The sequence below is a fragment of the Drosophila takahashii genome, chromosome 2R (assembly GCF_030179915.1).
Source record: "Drosophila takahashii strain IR98-3 E-12201 chromosome 2R, DtakHiC1v2, whole genome shotgun sequence".
Taxonomy (NCBI): domain Eukaryota; kingdom Metazoa; phylum Arthropoda; class Insecta; order Diptera; family Drosophilidae; genus Drosophila; species Drosophila takahashii.
In genome coordinates this window covers 27,816,860-27,838,796 of record NC_091679.1, presented here as the reverse complement: position 1 = coordinate 27,838,796, position 21,937 = coordinate 27,816,860, and the positions used below count along the sequence as shown (strand labels likewise).

Here is a 21,937-nt window from a genome sequence, read left to right as displayed (position 1 = left end):
CGAAGCCCGTTGAAACTCCGCCACAACATTTGCTGAGCAAACAAAGTCGGGGAACAAAGTCTCACTGCAGCAACATGAATGATAAATGGGACGCAAGCTGCAGAAACGCACTCGCGCTAAAACTATTCCAGATCATGAATAATATTTGATATATTTACACACATGCCACAAGTGAAGGGGTCGACTCAACTGAACAGCTCAACAACTAGGGGGAATTTCGGAAAATCCGTTCGTATCACTAGGATTATGTTTGCTATATCTGTTCTGGGGAAAGATTTGTTAAAATGGGTTCTTCTAATGAAACCACACTTTTGACTCTAAGTATAGAAATAATGAGTAATAACGTACTTCAAGTGTTTCGTTTCCGCTTTAAAGACACTCGAACTAGTAAGCTAGTGGATTATAAGCGTACAAGTCTGATTGCCTTCGGGGAAAAATACTGAATAACCACTCTTATCCCCCATTCGATGGCACTAGGGGTATATTGAAAAGTTGAGCTCCAAGCCACTGGAACTCATCGCTGGCCTGGGATCAGCAACATCAGCTTAGTCACAAACTTGAGGCCAATAAGGCGTCCTCATCCGGCCATGTGAAGTGTCAGATGTCTCTGACTTTTGCTTTTGCCTTTGACTTGGCCAGCACTTTTATATCGGGCCACATGCACACTCTTACGCCCACATTCATATGGCCACTCATCTGCCTAATTGAATTCCTTAACGCCCAACCCCCCTCCCCACCTCCTGTTGTTCGGAGGAAATCTCGGGGAATGTTTCCTTTTCCGTTTTGAGTGCCAGTGGCATGCCATCTCGACATCGACAAGGGCCGTGGCACCCTGCTGTTGGCCACTTTGCACGCCTGTCAGCCCGGTTAGCACCCTTGCCCCTTGCCCCCTGCCCCTTGCCACCTCCCTTCCTAAATTCTCAATCCTTGGCTCTGTCAAACTATGCGCCTAAGTATGTCGATGGCCATGTCGTTGCCCGCATGCCTGAATGCCAATTCTACATGTCGTTTTTAATAACTGTGTCAATCGTGTGCTCCACCCGCCACCCGCCACCCAGATTTCCATTCTCAGCACTTTTCCAGCCATGGAAAAGCCAGCAGCTTAGCAGCGCTCAAAGAGGTCACTCATCGGTGGCCATTATGACATCAAAGCGACTGTTCGGGGGCGGGGAGATCGCAATTAGTGGTCCTAGATTGGCCATATATCGACCAGTCCTCCTCCGCAACAACTTGTGCATATGCACTGGACGTCTACATTTACATTTGGATTAATTAATTGCAATGTCCGCAATTGTCAATACCGGCACTAATTGGTCTAATCGACTGGCGGCCATGGTGTCCGCACTGACCCTTCAATCCTCCGGCCAGCTCCAGCTCATTAATAATAAATGTTTTGTGTGTAATAATTGGCCATATGCTGCAGGTTGGCAGCAGCAAATTAGAGACCGGAGCTACTGCCAAGTGTGTGAGATTACACGAGAAGAAGTGGGCATGGAAAAATATAACCACAGATATCAAAAGATATTTTTAAGCACAAACTTATTATAATTGGTTTTTAAATGCAATAAAAGTTGTTTTTTTTTTAATATAAGATTACTTAACCAGATATGAGTATGCAATATTTATCTATTATTTTATATTTATTTATAGATTAACTAAGCATTAAATTACCATAGTAGCGTTAGCAAAACGATCAATAGCGCTGTCGATATTGTCGGATTTTTAAAATTTAGGATATATCGATGATTTTAGCTCATTATCGATAGTATCACTCATCTAAATAAATGTTACATGTGATTTTTAGAGAACATTTTTTTAAGTACTTATATTTTTAAAAAGTTTTTTTTTTAAATCTAAACTTTAAATCAAGTTTCACTTTAATCGTGGTAAAACTAGTTATATAATTTATCTTTATGCATAACAGCGTACTATCCCAATATTTTTTGCCGTGTCTGCCTGCAGTGGGCTGGCAAAGAACTCACTATCAGCTTAATTAAAACCAGATTAGATGCCTTGCCAGTTAAGCATCGTTACCTGAGTGCATTTTCCTGCCGAATCGAATCTCTAATTGATTTTAATACACTCTCTTGCTGTCTGGACGGCATCTAATTGGCCCCGCCTCCGCCTCCCCGTTCAGTTATCTCCAAATTGATTTGCCAGCTGCCAGTGGCTGGTTTTCCTCGCTCTCATGTTGGCTTAATCGCTTGTCAAACGGCTGACAGTTGACCACCCACTCGCCAGTCACTTTCCACTGCTTTCCATCGCTTTCCACGGGGCCGGCGGTTGGCATGCCAAACTGTTTTTCTCATTACCATGCCTCGATTGGCGCTCGACAGGCGCGTTATTTGATGTTTTATTCAAGGCCTTTGATCTTTTATGCGCTTTATCTATGAGAAGCGCTGGAAAAATAAGCAGCGCCGGCTGGTGGGCGGGAGAATGAAAAATTGCGTTGACAATGGAACCGAAAAAAATGCGGACGACCTTGATGGCAACGATTATGATGGGCGAGGCAACAAAGGAGCCCGCGCAGTGCCAACAATGGCTGCATTAATCCTTAATAATGGCGGCTAATCTAGCCGGGCGAAAGTTGATTAAACAAAACTGATTATGAGAGGAAAAGCGGGAAAACGGAAAAACGGGAAAAACAAGCTTAAACAACAGCTGGCGAGGACTGATGTCAGCTGCAGGCTCACGTGGCGTATGCGCAATGTCATAAGCATCGTGCGGCGTTTGATGTAAGCCATGTTCTGCAGCGGAAAAGTGGGAGAGTGGAAAAGTGGTGGGTGGTGGAAAATCCAGCCCTTGCTAGAGAGCAACACTCAGCGTTTTTCTTTTCGAATAGTTTGGCCCGGCTAAGTGGAGGCTTAATTAACATAAGCGAGCGAGCGAGCGCATTTCACTGAAATGGGATTCCCCCTTCTGCCGTGTGTGTGTGTGTGTGCTTGAAAGCTTTTACCGCACCCATACCACGACACAGATCAGTAGCTAGCCCTGCCGAAATGGAGAAACAAAACTGTCAAAAAGCGCTTGAGTTGGGCGCAAAAAAAAACCCAGCACATTTTCAAGTGCAAAATTGTCAAGTGCTGCGAATGCAAAAGTTGTTCGCTTTTTTCCTTTCGACAGACATCAATATGCAACAAGGAATGCGAACAAAGCAATGTGATTAAAAAGGCAACAGAAACAAAGAGGGATGCAAAATGCAAAAAATAGTTATTTATGTGCATTCATTTGTTCATTCATATATACATGGACCATGCGCGGATCCACGGAGGGATTTGGGGGTCGAGTCCCCCACTCGGGTAAGAGGTGAATGGAAATGTTGTATTCAAAGAATGTGCAACAATATATTTCTATTGGCTTATACAAACCTATTCTCTGGTCCTTTTTAAACTATTCACTTTTATGAAAGAAGGGTCCAATAAATCACACCACCTGAGTGAAAAATGATATTCTAAACGCATTGGTTCGAAACTTCATTGTGTAAAAATAATTGTTTTCGTCACAAAATTGTTGACCGTATCATTGATGATGCAATATGCACTTTTGAATAGATTTCTTTGTCCTGGTATTAGGTGGACAGGTTAAAGGGTCTAAATTACTTTGTGCTCTCACTCATAAATCACACCCCCTGAGTGAAAAGTGATATGAACGGTGGTATTCTAAACGCACTGGTTCGTGTAAAATCAATTGTTGCTTTCGTCACAAAATTGTTAACGCTATTTTTTACGATGCAAGCTGCACTTTAGAATAGATTTATTTGTCCTGGTATTAAGTGGGCACGTAAAAGGGAGATGTAAGACGAAGACAATAAGCAAAAATGTAAACAATTGAGATCAGGGTGAAGCATTTAATCCTGGAACCGTAACTGATATGAGTTGTGAGTTAAAAGTCAATTTTTTGTTTCTTTGATGTGATTTTGCTTTAATAAACTACTCATGTAAAAAAAGTAAAAAAAAAATAAACTTATTTGCCCACAGCGAGAGAAAAATAATGCAAAACAAATTGTTTGCAAAATCCCCCCAATAACCAAATACTAAATCCGCCACTGACTTAACCATGTGAAAAACGGGCACAATGTCCTTTTGGGGGATGTCCTCTGCAAGTGGGGCAGTTCGTTTTCCTTGACCGAAACGCAACCGAAGGCTAACGCTATCCGCACTCCTTAATATTTACAGCCGCCATTGTCCAAGTACTTGAGTGTGTGTGTGTGTGTTTGTGTGCACTAAAAATAAATGCACTTGAGTGTGTTTGTCCAAGTGTCTCTGTGACGTCAGCTGATTCTTATCAAGGAGCTCGAGAAAATCAATCCTCCCTCTTCGGCCTCGATTGAGAATCGAACTTGTCTCGAGTGCAAATTTGCACAAATTTGCAACAAAAATGAGTTTCAGCCAGAGGGAAGAACGAGGAACAATTTCCGATTACATGCAGAAATAAGTTTCTGAGGGATCAGCCTTTAAAGGGTCACTAAGGATACAGGATAAAGATGGAAAGCTGCACAAATTTATGCAGAAACAAAAGCATGGCTTACAGCTGTCTTCCGACTGTGAAAACAGTTCTCAATGAATATTTAGCACCTTCACCGAATTATCGCACCTCGACGCATCTGCAGGTTGTATCAAAGTTGCTCTCATAATGCAACCTCAAGAACAGTATGCAAAGCAGCCAAACTTTAGCGCTGAGCTCGGATTGAAGACATGGCCCAAAACAGAGATGGGGAAAGAGGGCCAAGGGGCTAGCAGGCAAGCTGGCAAACAATCAACTCCCGTTAAGCCTTTGTTTCTTTTGTTGCATTTGTTGACAGACGAGAGCGCGATATGCGCGCAGGAAATTGAGTGTGCAACATCCTGGGGCCAGTAACCCACCACCCACTCGTCAGCCTCCTTTTCGGCCTGCCCAACCTTTCCATCCTTCCTTCGACTTTCATTCCGCAGAGACCACGGGTACACGGAATTGCTTTGCCAGGTGGATTATCCCGACCTTGCTGGTTCATGTGGCAGCCAGAAAGTTGAAACGGCACTGAAAACAATTTCAAATATTTCTGAAACTATATCTACATTTTTCTAATTATTAAAATAAACAAGAAAATAAAAGCAATATTTTTTTAAAAGCATTGAATATGAACTCAACATTTTTTTTGTATATTTTAATAATATAGCAAATTAATATTAGCTTTAGAATAATAAATAATTTGAATATAAATTATAATAACTGGTTCTTTAATATTAAGCAATGATTTTAATGAAATTTCTATATTTATAATAGATGTTTTATTTTAGAAATATTATTTTTCCTGTGCACTCAGGCAGCCGCATCATCTTCAATCAGCTGCCCACTTGGGCGGCCACTTTCGCCACACTTGAACCCTTTGTTTATGCAAATCAAAAACTGTTGCCCATGGCCCACATTTCTGCGGAATCCCTTCGCTACCTCTGCTGCTCGTGCCTCTTTTTCATATTCATTTTCGTTCATTGTCAGTTTCGCCTTGGCTCGCTTCCGCCTTCGCAAGTTATTTGCATCAGGCATTCTTTTCAGCTTCAGCTTGAGCTTCTTCTTCTCCGCCATTTGGGCCGAAAAGCAAAAAGCGGCGCATTCTTCAAGGCAAGGGCCCAATTTGTTGCAGCCTTTTCTGGTGTAATGGCCACTAACTTGTCCCACAGAAAGTGTGTGTGTGTGTGTGTGAGCCATTCTGCGTGGGGGAAAGAGCAATTAAGCCTTTGTCTCCGCAAACTGAGCGAAGGGTCCGCTTACCCAGCATTCGAGACCTCCGGTTTTTAATGTCTTTCGCGAACTTGACCAGGACAGGGCAGGACGCAGCTGGCAAGTCGCAGGACCTGACACGCCAGGACAATGCATCAGTCAAGTTGCTTTTAATTAACCAAGCCGAGTGGAAGGGGCAACTTTTCTACTTACTTACGAGCATTGTCTATTTTCGCATGCAATATTTGAGCGTGGAGTCAAGTCAAGACAAGCAATTTAAGTCCAACAATGCGAATTCGAGTCAGAAAGTCAGCAGCAAGTCAACTTCAAGTGCCAAAGCAGTCAGGAAAGTTCTTCACATCCCCATCAGCAGCCATCGTGCCGACCTGTTCTCAACTTTCGGAACTGTTTAACTCAATAAGAGCTGTACAAATACGAGTACAAGGGGATCTTGTACCCATGTACATCTTCAAACGGAAACTTTCCGTTCGCCATTGTAATCGGAGCCATGGCTGCGAAACTTTTATTCGGCAGCCAACGGACTGAGAAAGGCTAATAAAAAGAATTATTTTTTATGCATAAATCGTTACTTGGGCGCTGACTTCAAAGGCGACCCATGACGCAAAAGGCAGGACGCTGAGCTCACACATCCTGCTTGGGCTGTCCGTCAAGCCAGGACACTTCAGGAGCGTCCGGCGGAAAGCCGTGCTGCTGCTGACACACAACTGACGGAATCTCCTCGGCGCAGTCAAACCCTTCGCGAACCTTAGTCCCCGGCTGAATGGATATGAAGGTCTGTCAGCCTCGGATTGACCGGGCCACATCCATTTGCGGTCATCATTGACATCGCACTCGCAGTCGCATCGCATCGGCCCCAACATTTCCGCCGAACGACACAAAGTTCTAGCCCTCATTTCAGCTGGCGATGACAGGCCATCTAATCGGGTCCTGAAATAGAATTCCCCAGCACAAATCTGTCATCGGTTCGCGATGACAGCCGCCTCCGTTTGCACTTCGCCCTCGGCCTTCGGTTTATAGGTATCCCTTCCGTCCATGACTCTCCCAAATGCTGGCAAAAATAGAAAATGCATTTACCACTATTTTCCATGGACCCTCCCGTGGGGCGTCCATTTTCTGCATCATGCTGTGACACCAGTTGGTTGCGAAATTCGCTGCCCGCTGCGAAAAAAATTCGCACAATCGAGTGGGTCGGGCCATCCCAAATTGCGTATACGCCGCGTGCCACAGGAGCAAACGTCTATTTGCTCAAATTAGCTGCCGAATTTCTTCTCGGGAAGTTGGCCCCGCAAACGAGTTTGGCCAGGTTAGGATGGCTAAATGGATAGGTAGGTCTACTTAATCCAAGGGGTAAACCGTGTGTGATTGCTTTTTATGTGGGCAGGGGAATCTGCAGATTATCCTCGGATAATGTCTAAAGCTTCAACTTCAGGTCTTACAATATTTTAGCCGCCCTTGAAGATGTTTAAATCTTTTTTTAATCTAAAGAAATTAAATTAAATTGACTTGACTTTACCAACTAACTTTTTGTGTAATAATTTCAGAAGTGTAATTACATTTTATAATTCATTTTAGATTATTATCTTTGTATCTTTAAAAATGTAATGAATTAATAAATATTAAAAAGTTGTTGTCAAGTAAAAAAATGGTCCTGTTTTCAATTGACAGCCCACATTTTATTTGCAATAAATGAACATTATTTGAATAAACCCAAACGGAAATATTTTTCACATTCTCTCATTTGTTTTTTTAGTATTTAAAGTCAGCAGGTGTTAATCCACTTTTAAAGCGTTTTATTTGGGAAATTTCTGTGATAATCCTTAAAAAAATATGACTTTTAATTGAAACCCATTTATGTATTTTTTTTTAAACGTTGTAGATATTAGATATTGGTGTTACTTAAAAGATATGCAATATTTTCGTTCGTTTTTTTGATGCAAAAAGTTGAAAGGTCAGAGCTTAACTTTATTTTCACAAAAAACTTAATCGGCAACCGTCTTTAAATTTAATTTCCCCTTGAGACTTGAAACGTATGATTTCGCGAACTTAATCCGGCCGAGAGCTCCTTCTTCCTCAATGTCTCTCTATATTTTCCACTTCTTGCATTTACTTTACCGTCGAAAATCTTAAGATTTCCGACACGAACACTTAAAAAACGATTCAAGGCCTCCGCCTTCGCCACCGGGTTCCCTTGTTGCGCTCCATCGAGGCGGCCTAAACGTGCCAGAAGTTATGCTACATGGCCTAATGTCATTTGCATATTTCGTCCGCCATTTTGCACTCAGACGCATACACAAACACAAGGGCACACATACACACGCACACGCACATGAGGAGCTGCCCCGCCCCGTTTATCCTTTTCTCATTTTTATTTTCCGCCAGGATTTCATTTCATTGTTGAGCACAAGCAAATATTGAAATTAGAATACAAATTAAAAAGCTTTTAATGTAAACAGGCAAAAGGTTTCGGCTCCGATCCCCGGTCAAAGTTATCGTCTGGTTTTGGTTTAGGTTTCGGTCTCGGTGAAACTCTTGTTGTTTATGGCTGGAAATGCCACGCCCTTTCGAAAGGCTGCAGGCCTCTGCTGTTGACTTTGGCCTTGGCGCACAAGGGGGCCAACAATTTATTTCCCTCTATATATTTGTCGATTCTGATTTGCGATTTGTCGATTCTATTATAAAAACGCAGGAAGCGACCACAGCGATTTGTGTTTTTGCAGCCGTAAATTGATTTTAGCATAAGCTTGCGCAGCGAAAACTTTTTAAAACCATTTGAGTTAACTAAAACTGAACGAAAACTGGTTAGCGTTGGAATATTAAGTGAAGTAAGAAACTAAGTGATTTTATTTGAATTATTTTTTAAAATTGTTAGAAATAAAGTTTAAGAACTTTTTTTTAAAGATAATAAGTAGGTAATTTAAAAAATTATAAGTTCAAGATCTGCTTTAAATCATTTTTAAATTTTCATACTTTTCTTATCAAATAATAAAAATAGTTTTCTTTAACTCTTACAAGCAGAATTTATATCTATTAAAAGGTAAATAAAATAATAATTATTGCACATTTATAGATATAATATTATTTTAATTCTAAATAAATTGTAAATCAATCAAAATTCCGTTCGGTGCAGTTCTATTTTGGCTTACAAAAAAGAAACTGAAAATTTATCCAAATACTGTCAGTTGATGGACCAAACCATTTGAGCCGTGACCAATTGCCAAAATGTTATGCTTTAATTCGGGATTTCATGATTTTTTCTTTATTCATCCGATATCCCCACAACCGCTGCCACTATATCCTCCTATATCCTCTCCGACTTTGCAGTTTTCCTATCGCTGTTCCTTTTCCTGTACGGCCGAAAGCAAACAGCCAACCCAACTGGGCCTCGACAACGACTGAATAAACAGGGAAAACCAAACAAACAAAAAAACAATTTTACGTTTCACTTTGCACAGGGCGAAGATATTTGGGGTGGGGTGGGGGGTATGGGGGGATCTGTAGTAGCAACAAAAAACACAAAAGTATTGACCTGCTTTTGTTCACATGATGCTAAATGCGCCGCATAAGTATGTGTGTGCTTGTGCGGGTGTGTGAGTGCTTCCAACATGTCCAATATTTTGACAATCCTTAGTGCGACATATGGAATGGCCCTACATTGATGGCCCCGAGTGCTGCGGGCTCTACGCCACTGCGGTTATTGCAAAAAATCCCAAGCACCAGACGCACAAAAAGTGGGGGCGTGAAAAATGGGTGGGAAAATCCAGCAGCTGGTCGGCGATAACAGTTTAGTTCTTGCTGTATCTATGGGCCTGCAGCGGTTTCTTTGTTCGACTCTACATTCCCGCACTCGCACTCGAACCCTTTTGTATAATTACCGCAACATAAATAATCCATCAACAGGGCCATGTGCGCCGGATAATGGATTGTGTTTCGAATTTTTTGCTTTCGGCTTTCGCTTTCTTTATCATTACACGCAGTTGCATAATTGAATATTAATTATTCACAAATTGTTAAATTGCCAATCCTCGCTTAATGAGCGCGGCAAATGTTTGACTCCACCCACGAAATCCCCACCCACAGGGCAATAAATCAAGAGGCTGAATATTCGCTTGCCTATATATACAGGCAGGTATTGTATAGCCCTGGGCAGGCGCACACTTTTAGCCAAGGCTGACTGACTATGGAAATCACTCCTTGAAAGGAAAACTGTTGCAAGTTGATTGATTAATCCAATAATGCGCTGATAAACCCATAGACTGCACTCACCCAGCTACTCTTTCCCTTTGCATGCGAACAAACACAAGCCGACAAGGGCAAACAAAATGAGATGAATATCCATTTCGCAGATTGCCTTCGAAGGGGGAAAAACGGGCCCGGTTCGGGGAACTCACCTTTGATGATTAGAGTAATGCACTAGGGGAATAAAAATATTGCTTTGGCGATATTGCAAGTGTGGCGTACAGCGTATCCGTAAACTGCATCGAATATTAACGGAAAAAGTCAATTTCGTGTGCCGGTCCTCAGTTTTCCATTGCCAGGCGACGGCAAATGGAAAGGAAAATGAAATGGGAAGGCAGCGCGAAGCTGTCAATGTGTCGCAGAAGCTGAAGTAGAAACAAAAAAAAAATTCGAGACAGTTAGCCGACCTTAAGAAGCCGATTCTTAAACACTCTTGTGGGTTTTTTTTAAAAGGCCAAACGAACCTAAAATGTGTGCTATACGAAAGCTTACAGACCGTGTTTTTTCCAGTTTTATATGAAAGTTTTTTTTTTAATATAAAAAGTAATATTGAAGCCAAGCTTTAAGATATAATAATGTTATTGTATTAAAAAATTCTCATATAAATGATTAAAACTAACAGTTAGTAAGTTACAAGAGAGTAGGAATTAATAATCAGAGGGTATACCCTTCAGATTCATATTAAAATATTTTTTATCCGGTTCCCCAGCTTTGTCCGTTTTTGGTTAAGCTCAACGAGGGATATAGTATCCGCTATAAGAATATAAAGGGAAGGGCGTGGACATGTCTTTAATTTGGCCTTGCTCGACGGCAAAACAGTGCTGGTAGAATGTCAATTTCAATAACCATAACGGTAAACGAGTCTTCGGAAGAGACAAACAGCGAAATGTGCCAGCGGAATTGATGCAAATGAAAAATGTCAACTATTTGCGAAATATGAACACCGACTGTGCGACAGCGAAGGATATTGGGAGGAGGAGGTTGGCCCTGCAACATACAGGACACACTGTTATATTCGCAGGACTTGTGCACAGTACATTTGTGCGTTCGCACGATCCCATGTTTATTTATTCATTGCAAGTAATAAGCCAACTTCCCCCTCTTGAGCCCTATTCGGCTGTCCTAGACATCCGAGCGTAATGTAATATTTTTACAAATTTATATTCATTCCATTTGGCAATGTAAATTTTTTAAAACCAACTTTGAACACACATCCCTGGGAAGGGGACTTACATATATCATATGGGTGCATGAGTTCTGTTTTGGGGGGCCAGAGGTGAGGTGAAGGGCGGGGGGCGTGGCCGGTTTCAGGTGGCTCTGACAGCACTTGTAATTACGCAAAGAGCATAAGCAATTTGCAGTCTGACCAGAGCTCTGGAAACCTGGAAACCTGAAAGCCGGGAGCAGGCGGATGAGCCCTTAAGCTGCTTGGTTTTTGGCCAGCTACCATTAACCAACTTGGTTGTGCACATGCAGGAATTGTAAATTAAAAGGGAGAAAAGCTTTGAGAAATTCGAAATCTTGTTAAAAGAAAGGTAACATTTATACAATATGCTTGGAGCAAAAGAAAATGTTTTGACAATATTCAAATTCCAATTACAGGTTTAACAATCGAAATAAAATACATACATGGCCTACCTTCTAGTTAAATTTCTTTGTAGATTTCTTATGTATTTTACTTTGTTTATAAAATCTAATTCGAACAGCTTACCAATCAATCAATTACTAAAAGACATCGCAGATTAAGTGCTAGCTGTCACTCTAAATTCTTGCCTTAAGTTGAATGCATGTTTTTCTCATCTCGCTTTAAATCTCGATTAAGAAACGCAAATCAAACAGCTTAACAATCAATCAAGCGACAATGTTGTAATTTCCCTGACATCCCGGATTAAATGTTAATATTTGTAGCTGCTCGTTATGGCAGAATGGATCTGAATTCTAGGTATTGTTCAATGTTGCTGCCTGTGAGCCGTAGAACAAAGACAGGATGGACATGAGCCAACAGACTCGGCCGCTGTTGCATAAATTTCCAGCGTGTGCGCCTGGTTAAGCATACGCACTGTGTTCCCGGGCATGAAAGGTCGGGAGGCAGGCTTTTGTATTCATAAATTAGCATGAAAAACATGGAAAATGCAAAAACAGCAGGAGATGGAACGACAGAGTTGAGAATTCGCAAACTGTATTGGTTATGGCTATTTTGCATTTGCACTGACGTCAAACCGAAAGAATAATAATTATAATGCAATCGACCGGGTCATTTTAGCTTGCACACGATGTCGTCCATTTGCATTTTGGCAATTTGTCTTTGTGTTAATTACATGCAATTATTGTCTACGGCGTAATTTAATTGCTTGGCCAACAGGTGACCGAGCTGTGCGGCGTCCTTTGATTGGACCACAGAAATGGGATGCCATTTCTTTCTTTTTTTTCCCTGCAAAATAATCATGACTGAGGGGAAAACAAACCTTGGCCCCGGGACCTCGCCTTGTGCTCCCCGCCGTAAATTGAATGTAAACAGCTCCTGTGCGTTTGCTCTGACCTCATCTCATCGCACAGAGGAATTCATGAATTTTCAAATTTCCACATTTTCCAACCTGCAGCAGACGTAAACGAGTTACGGCTGGGTGCTGGATGGCTGCCTGCTGGATGTTTCAACTTGGTTCCCCCAGCTAACCAGGACAATGTGGTTGGGCCCATTAATATGATGCAACACAGGACTCCACACAGGACACTCGGACACAGATTGACAACTGTGCTAATTCCGCACTCAAATGTAATTTGCGCTCAAATTACATTTTCAACTTGACGCCGAGATTGGATGGATGTGTGATGTGGGATGTGTGATGTGATATGTAAGAGTTGGAGTGCATGAGAATGTGGTTTAGTGGGGACGTTAGAGGATTAGCTTTATATTACCAATTGTAATTTCTTTCCCACTTAACTGTTGCCAATTTTAATGGAAGGGACTGAGTGATAGAGGATCGCTGCGTATGACAAGCATTGCAAAAACTCGTTAGCCCAAAACACTTTGGCCACTCCACTCGACCAGTCGTTAACCCAAAGTGCAGCTGGCCTTTCACCGAATCTCCGGGGAACTTTTCCAAATGGTCAACATATTCGATTGCGGACATCCTCTTGCCTTTTGTCTGGCTATTAATGGAACGCTTTTCGGCTCAATCAAAGTGCTCTAAAAGGGGCAAAGTTGATGAGTGCAGATCTCGATTTGGCATCTGCCATGGCTCATTTGAGTATCCCTCGACTATCTTCAAACTTTTTGTTGCTTAATAATTGCTTTTAATTTTGTGATTAAATCGTTTTATTCGTTTATGTAAGTTAATTACTCATAAATATTTCTCAATCCAATTAAAGGTGTCTAAAATGAACAATAAACGAACATTAGGAAGCCTTTTCAGCTTGAAATTCAATTAAAATGAATGCATAACATTAAACATTTCCTTTTGTCCAATCGAGTGAAAAACCAAATACTATAAATGGATTTCTTCCTCGATGACTGGCATGCCAAATTGTATCTATAATATTTTTGTTGGCCATGGCACAATATTGACTCTCCATCTTCCCCCAATAATTTCTTGTCAAGCCCACGCACACATTGGCTTCAACTTGTGCTGCGCTAATCTTTGAATAGGAAAAATAAAGCAGACGATTTCCCTGAATCGTAATCAGCTTACATGTACAAATGAATATGCTCAAATGGTGAAGTGGACAAATAGTTAGAAGCTTTATCAGAAATTCACAAAAAATAATACATATACGCCATGCGTTACAGTATCCCATTCAATCTCTGCTCGTGTTCTCTGTTGTGGGACTGAATAGTCGCTGTGTAGTCGACGAATGAAAAACGTATGCGAGCGGTGAAGTCATTTCCCATTCATAATTTCTGCACAGCTCCGAGTCTAGCATCTGCATTTCTATTCCTAAATGCACAGAGAAAAAACTGGTAAAAATGAAGAGGAATGTTTTGGAAATAGTTAAAACTAAATGAAATATAAATAGTACTAAATACATACTTAATAAACTTAAAGGGGAATTTAAAAATGTTTTTAAACCAGTTAAGTGCATTCATTTTTTTCCTGTGTAGGAAGTATATTTTAGTCTGCACAATGGACACTATCAGTCTATTTTTTGTTACTCTTGCTGGAGATTCGTGAGATTTATGCGATTCAGTTCGGTGCCATTTCTATGCAACTGTCGTTGACAAACTGCAAGTTCGCGAAAGGGGGTTCCAGGTGAGATGAGTGGGGAATTGAGTGGTGATAGCAGGGAGGAGTAGGAGTAGTAGGAGGCAGCAACAAATGAACATGCCCGTATGATGGAGCACCTGAATGGCAGCGACGACACTTGAAATTGTTTTGCGTGCTGTTCCGGCCAGAGACATTCGTCAAAAAAAGAGCAGAGGAACATCTTCTGGAGACATTCATCACGTCATTCGTGTCAAGCATCAGTGTCAGCGTTTAGAATGCGCTTACTTTAAGTGCGTGTTGGTGGATGTGCTCCTCTGCTCCTCAGCTCCCCATAACCCACACTCCATATAGCACATATTCACTCGTATCCATAACCCAGCTGGGAAATGATGTTGAGAGCTGTTGCGAAAATTCCCAGCCCAAATGCCAAAATAAGATTAATTAGCCGGGGAGCTGTTTTAGACGCGAGCAGCTGGCACAGGCAAATGGGAAAGCGGAGAGCGGAAGGCGGAAAGGCGGAAAAGCGGGGAAAGCGACACAGAGAGGCAGCAACAAAGGCCAGAGCAAACACCTGAGATTTCCGCTTCCGCTGGGGAAACGTTCGCTGTTCTCCGTTCTGTTTCGCCATTTCTGTTTGCCTTTGTTCCAGCTCCTGCGTCTCCTTTGTTTCTATTTCTGCCTTTGCCGCTGTCGCTTCCTGTTGCCATGCCAATATCCGTCCTCCGCTCCGTCGTCATTCCGCTGGCCTAATTTATTTATGTTTGTCAAATTACACAACATAAACGAATCAATATGGTCCAAGGAACCCAGGTCACGTCCGCAGCCCAGGTTTTTCCCAGCCAGTGCGGTTGCAGCCTTCAAAAAATTTTCCAATTTCGACTGCAGCAGCTGCCTTCTGAGCTGCATCTGAGTTATTGCGAAAAATTGTGCAGCTTTGGTCGGGGCATGCGTGCTGATTATGCTGCAGAATGAAATTACACATGGCGAGAAATTTTTGAATGATTAGTTTTGATTTTTAGTTACTTAACCTGAATGCTTTACTTTAAAAAACTTTAAATCACTTTTAAAGGTGTCTGGAAGTATGCAATGAAAATAAGAACACGATCTTTTTCAAATAAAAATACATTGCTGCATACCTTTGGATGTCTTTATAAGAGGTTTCTGTAAAACACTCGTTTAATATTTTTTAAATTTATTTTAAACTATTAAGTTACATTTTGAACACCCTGACTTTTTGGTCTGTGCATCGTTCGTTCCTATAAACATTCCTTCTTCTCTGCCGCTGGCAGCATAAATCAATTAATTTCCCCTGTCACGTTACATTGTAAGCACAAACAACGAAAAAGTTTTTCAGGCGACAAGAGCTGCGCCATAAGAGTTTCACAAATCGAACTTGGATGCTTGAATACTTGGATACGGGGCACGCATACGTCCTCGTGTATTTTTGTATATTTTTGGCCATGACAGCCATTTGTTTGCGTTTCTTATTTATGCGCTGTCATTTAATGAAGTCCTACGACCTGCCCGCCTTTCAATACGCTGTACTTGGAGCCATCGTGTGGATTATCTACTTTGGCAAATCCCGTTTGACTGAATTTATAATACATCCGAGGGAGAAAGCTTCGGTTTTTTTGTTATTTTTACTTCTAACTGAAAGTCGCTCTGACAAAGCCGGTAGAAAGTTTTTAAATCCTTTCCTGGCAAACAGTATTAATTTAGACATGCTCGTTTTTTCTCTCACCTCAAGGTTAAATTAAATATTTTTGTTGCCAGCTTTTGGTAAAAGTTCTGTGTGTGTGCGTTTCGGAGAAACAATTACACAACGTATAGACAAAACATATTAAACAACAATTTACGGAGCAGAAGGAGTCCGTGCGAATTTATGAATCAGCCGAGAAAGAAAAGCAAAACACATGCACATGCGAGTGCGGGGCCGTAAACAAGAATTTCCGTAAGTCCAAAAGAAGCTGGCAGCTGCCTTCGGGCCAGGCCAGAACATTTTGTTTGTCTTCCGTCCTTCCGTTTTCCTTTCAGCTACCCCTGTTTTTGTTTGGCCAGCATACGGCTGCTATCTGCTTAAATGAAACTTTATGCCGGGGCCTTCATTACGGATTGGCTCGTGCGGTGCGGTGGCCAAAAGCGATAAGTGAAATAAAATGATGCTCCAACCATGAGGATCTCTCATGTGGATGCCACGTTGAATCTCAGCTAGCCGCCCTGTGGTCACTGCAAACTCATTTCAACTCATTTCAACCCGGCCGACATGCTTCAATGTGAGTGGATAAAGTAAAAGTTTTTGGGCCACAGTTTTTAGCTCATTCCGGGCCACTTATATATTTGCTGGTCAACAATTCATCTGACCTGGCTTAGATGGCCGTGGAAGTCGCTGTGGAAAATGGAACTCGAATCTCGGACCCCTCACTTTGGGGTAGCAACTTTGTGGAATGTTTTTGCGGCGACAGAATGTGTATAAATTTTGTCAAAAGTGTAGCAAGGCATTCAAGAATTTGTTGAATTGTGTTTTGCGAAAGTTTTCTGTGCAGTTATTTAATTGAATTTGCCACCGAAGGCGCTGGGGCAGCTACAACTGCACTGAGAAAAAAGATCTAGCCATAGGACGCCAAAAGTTTTTACAGAAAATGTTTAAGCTCAGGTAACACAGCATAGGTTTGAAATTTCTAGGTTGAAATATTACTTGGTTTATATCTTTTAAATCCTGTTTTAAGAAAAATGTATTTGCAAGACAATTAGAACTTTAAAATATAAAAAATGATCCTGAGTTTAAAGTAAATCATCGCATAAGTTCAAAGTCGTAAATATTTAGGAACCATTAAACCTTTAGATACTTTTATTATATTTTTCTCTCTGCATCGCCCGTCACAAAAGTTGAGTTCTTAAACTCTGTGTGTGTGAGTTCGTAATTTCTCGTTTAGATTTGCCCTCTCTGTTCGGTGAGGGATAAGCGGAAATAATGTGGCTGAAATACAGGACTCTTGGCTGCACTCGCCAGGGTTTCGAAAGTTTTTACGATTGTTTATTAAGGAACTAAGCGCACTTAATAAGATTATGGACAGGGCGTGGTCATGCTCGTGCTCTTAGTAGCACTAAAAATGCTTGCCATCCGCAAACAATTCAAATTAAACTGAGAGTCCGAAACGCCCCGACTAACGGGCATTCCGTTCGACTTTGGCTTTTGCATTTGCCGCTGACAGCAGCCACCGAGAAATGTTGGCAGCTGGAAGGGAAAACAACAGAAACACACGAAAAGGGAGTGTGCTGCATTGTGAAAGTGGAATTTGCTTTAAAATAATATTGCATAACTGCAGGCGCTGCTTTCACTCGGAGCGGAAGGAGCTGCTGACTTGCTAAAAGAATGAGCGAAATGTGTTCTCGCCAGTAGTAGTTCGCCGAAACATTAAAGCATTTTATGGTTATGGATTGTAAATACCAAGTAAGACGTGCCCTGAAAAAACAAGATCGAGTACCTCGACTATCAGATACCCGTTACTCAGCTAAAGGAAGTGCAAGGGCGATGAAGACATGAGTGCAGCAAAGCGACTGCTTGTATTGCTTGAGTTCCAATATTTGCTCAAAACTCTTTAATGAATGGTCCGATTTGATACATTTTTAAAATCCCAACTTTCTAGCTTTTATAGTTTTCGAGATATCAGCGCTCATACGGACAAACGGACATGGCTAGATTCCTTCCTCCTATCTGTTACATACTTTTGCACTAATTTAATATACCCTCTTGCTCTACGAGTAAATGGTATTAAAAATCCAAACGGATAGGAGATATTCAAAAAAAGCTGTTGGGGCAAAAAATTCCCATTTCATGTGAGCTTTAATTCCACATATGGCAAAATAAGAGCCACAGCCAGGTAGTTTTATTAGGAAATAAATCAATATCACACTAAAAGCAGATTGAGTGGGCTTTGCCAAACCCCCTGCAACTGCATTTGCAAATGGCCAGGCGTTATTTCTATTTAATCATCTTATGGCTATTTCTGGCACTCTGAGTGTTAATGGGGCCTAAATGCAATGCAATGCACTTAAGCAGCTCAAGTTCCCCGAAATATGTTAATCCGCGGCAATCTCTTGGAAACACTTCTCAATGCGATGGAATCTCTTTGGAGATTACGATTAGAGCATCCTTCTCGGCGGCGAATGATAATTATCCGTGTAACTTTTCAAAGGATAAAATAAACGTTTGCCCATGGCCTGCTGTGAGATATGTGTGTGTGTGAGAAATGAAATCAGCAGGGGAATTTTAATTGTGCCGAATGGGATGCGAGGCGAAGGTTTCAGCCCCTTCATCGCTTTCGAGGACATCGAGCTTTGCCGACGAAGACTGCATTCCCTGGCATAATTTTCGTCATTTAATCGGATTACTCACTCACTCACATCCCAGCAAACGGCACGTTGAGTCGTCCTTGTGCAAATACATTTATGGCCAAAAAAGATTTAAGGCAAACACGGTGCACAGACAAACGCACAGATTTAATAATATTAAGTGACATCTGTTGTCTTGGCTGGCGGCAATCGCGTCGGTTGTTTACGACAACCGTAGCCGCCAGAAACCGGAGGAATTAATTGGTCGCACTTACTGCCACGCCCCCTTTTCGGGCAGGCAGTCAACCAACCAGCCAACGAACAAACCAGATATCCAACCGAATTCTGACCAAGTGCGTGGGCGTGCGTTTAATGCCACTTTGATTTTCACACTAGCGCGGGCAGAAGTCCCCCGGCCATAATGCCTCCTCCTCCTGATCCTGCTCCTGCTCCTGCTCCGCCTCCTCCTCATCCTCTGGCATAAAACCACTTGGAGATACTGGGGGCGTGGCACGCCAAGGGCGGACTTAATTACGCACGTATGGCTGTTTAAATTGGGTTTGCCATCGGGTCGGGAATGTTAGTTTTATGTTAATTAAGTATTGTTTATGTCAATTAGGGCGAACGGAATCAAAGGGGCGAAAGGGGATACAAATTGTATTAACTTGGGCGAAAGAAACGGGAAATTAATAGGGGCTCGCGCCCAACGAGGTGGCAACAGACATCTTAATAGGGTCAAATACTTGGGAAAAGGGTGAGGCGTCTTAAACATAGGTACGATTTTGATAAGCCTAAGTAGTCAGTTGGGGTTGCCCATAACTGGTTAATAAAGTATGATAAAGTAAAGTATCATATATTAAGCTTTAAATATCTAGTAAAATGTTAAGAAAGTAATGAGAAAAATCCTATAAATTATTTATTAACCAAAAATATCACTTCATTACTAAGCACAGTAAATCAGCTTTCATCTTTCACCTTTCACCCAGCATGTTTAGGATTACGTAGCATATCACAGTTGATCCGCTGACCCCGAACACGATTTTGAAATTAAATCCAGGCCCAAGCCCAGCCAGGAATCCGTCTCACAAAATTGTGACACAAAAGCCCTCGAAGGAGAAATGTGGCAAGTGTCGCTGCACAAAGGGAGCGACTAAGACACTCGATAGGCCGGCTTGGCTCCTTCCCAGCCGCAGCCCGATACTTCCAGGAACTTGTGACATAATGCCACTAACAGAGGTTGCCATTGACAATGGCATATGGTTACAGAAACAGAAGCAAAGGCAGAAGGAAACATTGAGGCAATTCTGGGGCTTTGCTTATGTGTGCCGCATATCCTGGCGCTTTTCATTCCACTTAAGCTGCGTTAAACATATTTAAAGTACGTGATGTTAAGTGTCTCCGGAGAATTTGGGACCTCTCAACCTTTTTTGCATAAGCAAATTTTAATATGTTTAACTCGTTTTGGTTGCCAGAGCCTCAAGTGAGGGGATGGGATGGGGTTAAGTGTGGCCAAGCCAAGCTGATGGCGTTAATTTTTAACGGGCCGCTAGCTGGCATCATTTGTGCAAGTCTAGGCCGGCATCGTACATAAATGTCAACCGACGCGCTCATCCATCAATGAGCTCTGAAAAATTAACACTCTGAGTGACAGTGGCAAAGGACTTTCGCTTCACGAAGCCTTTTTTGCTAGTGGTCCCGACTGGGATGTGAAAGTGGATGTGGAAATGGAAACAGGGAAGTGGCTGGCTGTGGCCTGTCGTTTTAAATTATGCAAAACGTTACAATTCCTCGGCTCGTGGCCTGCCAAAGGTATAGCTGAATGATGAATTGTGTTGGCCAAAGAGTTGCCGAGGTAAACGAGTTGGGAGTGGGTTGGGGGATTTGATGTGGCCGAATTGGGAATTTGCGGCTACGAGGGCAGTTTCATAGATTAAATTTGATTATGCTACATTACCCGACAACGAGTCCGCTACGTGATCGACTTACGGGACAGCAATCGCAAAAGGTTGTAAAGCCATTCGGCAGCGAGGCCAAAAACTAAGGGGATTATCGTTTTAAAAATGTATGAAAAAAGTTTCAACGAAACTCTGGGGGCGATTAAGTGCATGTCCCAAACGGCAGGACCTAACTGAATTAATTATCTGTTTGGAAATGTATTAAAAACTATGTCGAACTGGAGTTTTTCGCTTAACTAAAGTTTACAAATGTTTGCTTTTGAAACGTTACACAGATTACACTTTACTTTGTTCACTTATGGTTAATTAAAAAAGAAAATTATTAAAAGTTTAATTTATTCAAAGGGTAATAATAAGGGAATGTTTAAAAATATGGTGCTTTAACTTAAGCACTTGACTGATTTTTTTAAATTTCTCTTAAAAAAAAAATTACTTAAATTGAAAGGAAGTTTTTAAAAAACCATAAAGAACTCTTGGGCTCAATGGAGCATTCTCAATGACTCATTAATTAGAGCTTGACTCGGCTCAATTAGGAAAATCCGTGGCGTATTTTTCCTTATTTTCTTCCACTTTAGCTTTTATTCGATTCGCTTTCGGTCTCCTTCCTCTTGTTCTCTTACATTTTGAGGCTGTTTTCCATCACTTACTCTGCACATGGCACAAACACCACACAACATCACAACCAATCACCCTCCTCCCGCCACCCACTCACCACCCCCTCACAGTCCCCAGCTTGCTAATACGTTTTTTACGAATTTCTCTCTTCTCTACTTCTAGTTGTGCTTTTGTATTTGCCAATTTTAATGAGTGTAGCAAGCAAACCAAGCAAGAAAAAACAAAAACCAAATCCAGAAAACAGAAACAGAAACCAAAAACTTTAGCAAACAACAAAAAACACAACAACAACAAGAACAGAGCATTTTGTACAACCACAACAACAACCAGATAGCAAATCCCATCATTATCATCATCAAGTCAAACAACAACAAAGACTCATTTGAATTGCAATAAATAAAACAAAAACAACAACAAGCACGTACACAATGTGACAATAAAAAACAGTGAGCGCAGTAGCAGCTAGAAAGAAAGCTAAAAAGGAATTAAATTGCACGCATTAGACGAAAAGTAGCCATAAATGAGCCAGGAGAAACAGCCAAAACAGCCAAAAAGACACCAACAACAACAAGAGCAGAAACAGTGATAAAAAATAAACCCAAAAATCCAAAAAAACGCACAAGCAGAGAGAAATCCGCAAAGCAGCCGCAGAAATTACATAACAAAACCAATTTAAGCGTATTTTTGCAACTTCCCTGTCTAGTTTGTCCACGAATGTCCTTGCACCTTTAAGCTCTCGCTGTGTGTATATCCATATGTGTGTGTGTGTGTATCCTTCCAGCCACCTCCCCCCACCCTCCGAACCACGATCGGTGTAGCACCACCTAGAGCAATCCAGCATTCAGCACATAGCACATAGAAAATCAAATAAAAGATACA

The 21,937-nt window shown here is 41.6% G+C and overlaps 1 protein-coding gene and 1 long non-coding RNA gene across 3 annotated transcripts in view; both read left to right on the top strand.

Moving 5' to 3' along the window:
- Positions 1 to 21,937, top strand: part of LOC108061560 (pneumococcal serine-rich repeat protein) — a 73,731-nt gene that overhangs the window by 42,205 nt on the left and 9,589 nt on the right. The gene's annotated exons all lie outside the window — the stretch shown is intronic.
- LOC138912412 (uncharacterized) lies at positions 15,809 to 21,645 on the top strand. Of its 2 annotated transcripts, none has more exons than XR_011417955.1 (3): positions 15,809 to 16,107; positions 16,191 to 16,429; positions 21,221 to 21,645. It is a non-coding gene; the product is annotated as an uncharacterized lncRNA (long non-coding RNA). The 2 variants fall into 2 exon arrangements; XR_011417954.1 differs by lacking the exon at positions 21,221 to 21,645 and adding an exon at positions 16,527 to 16,807.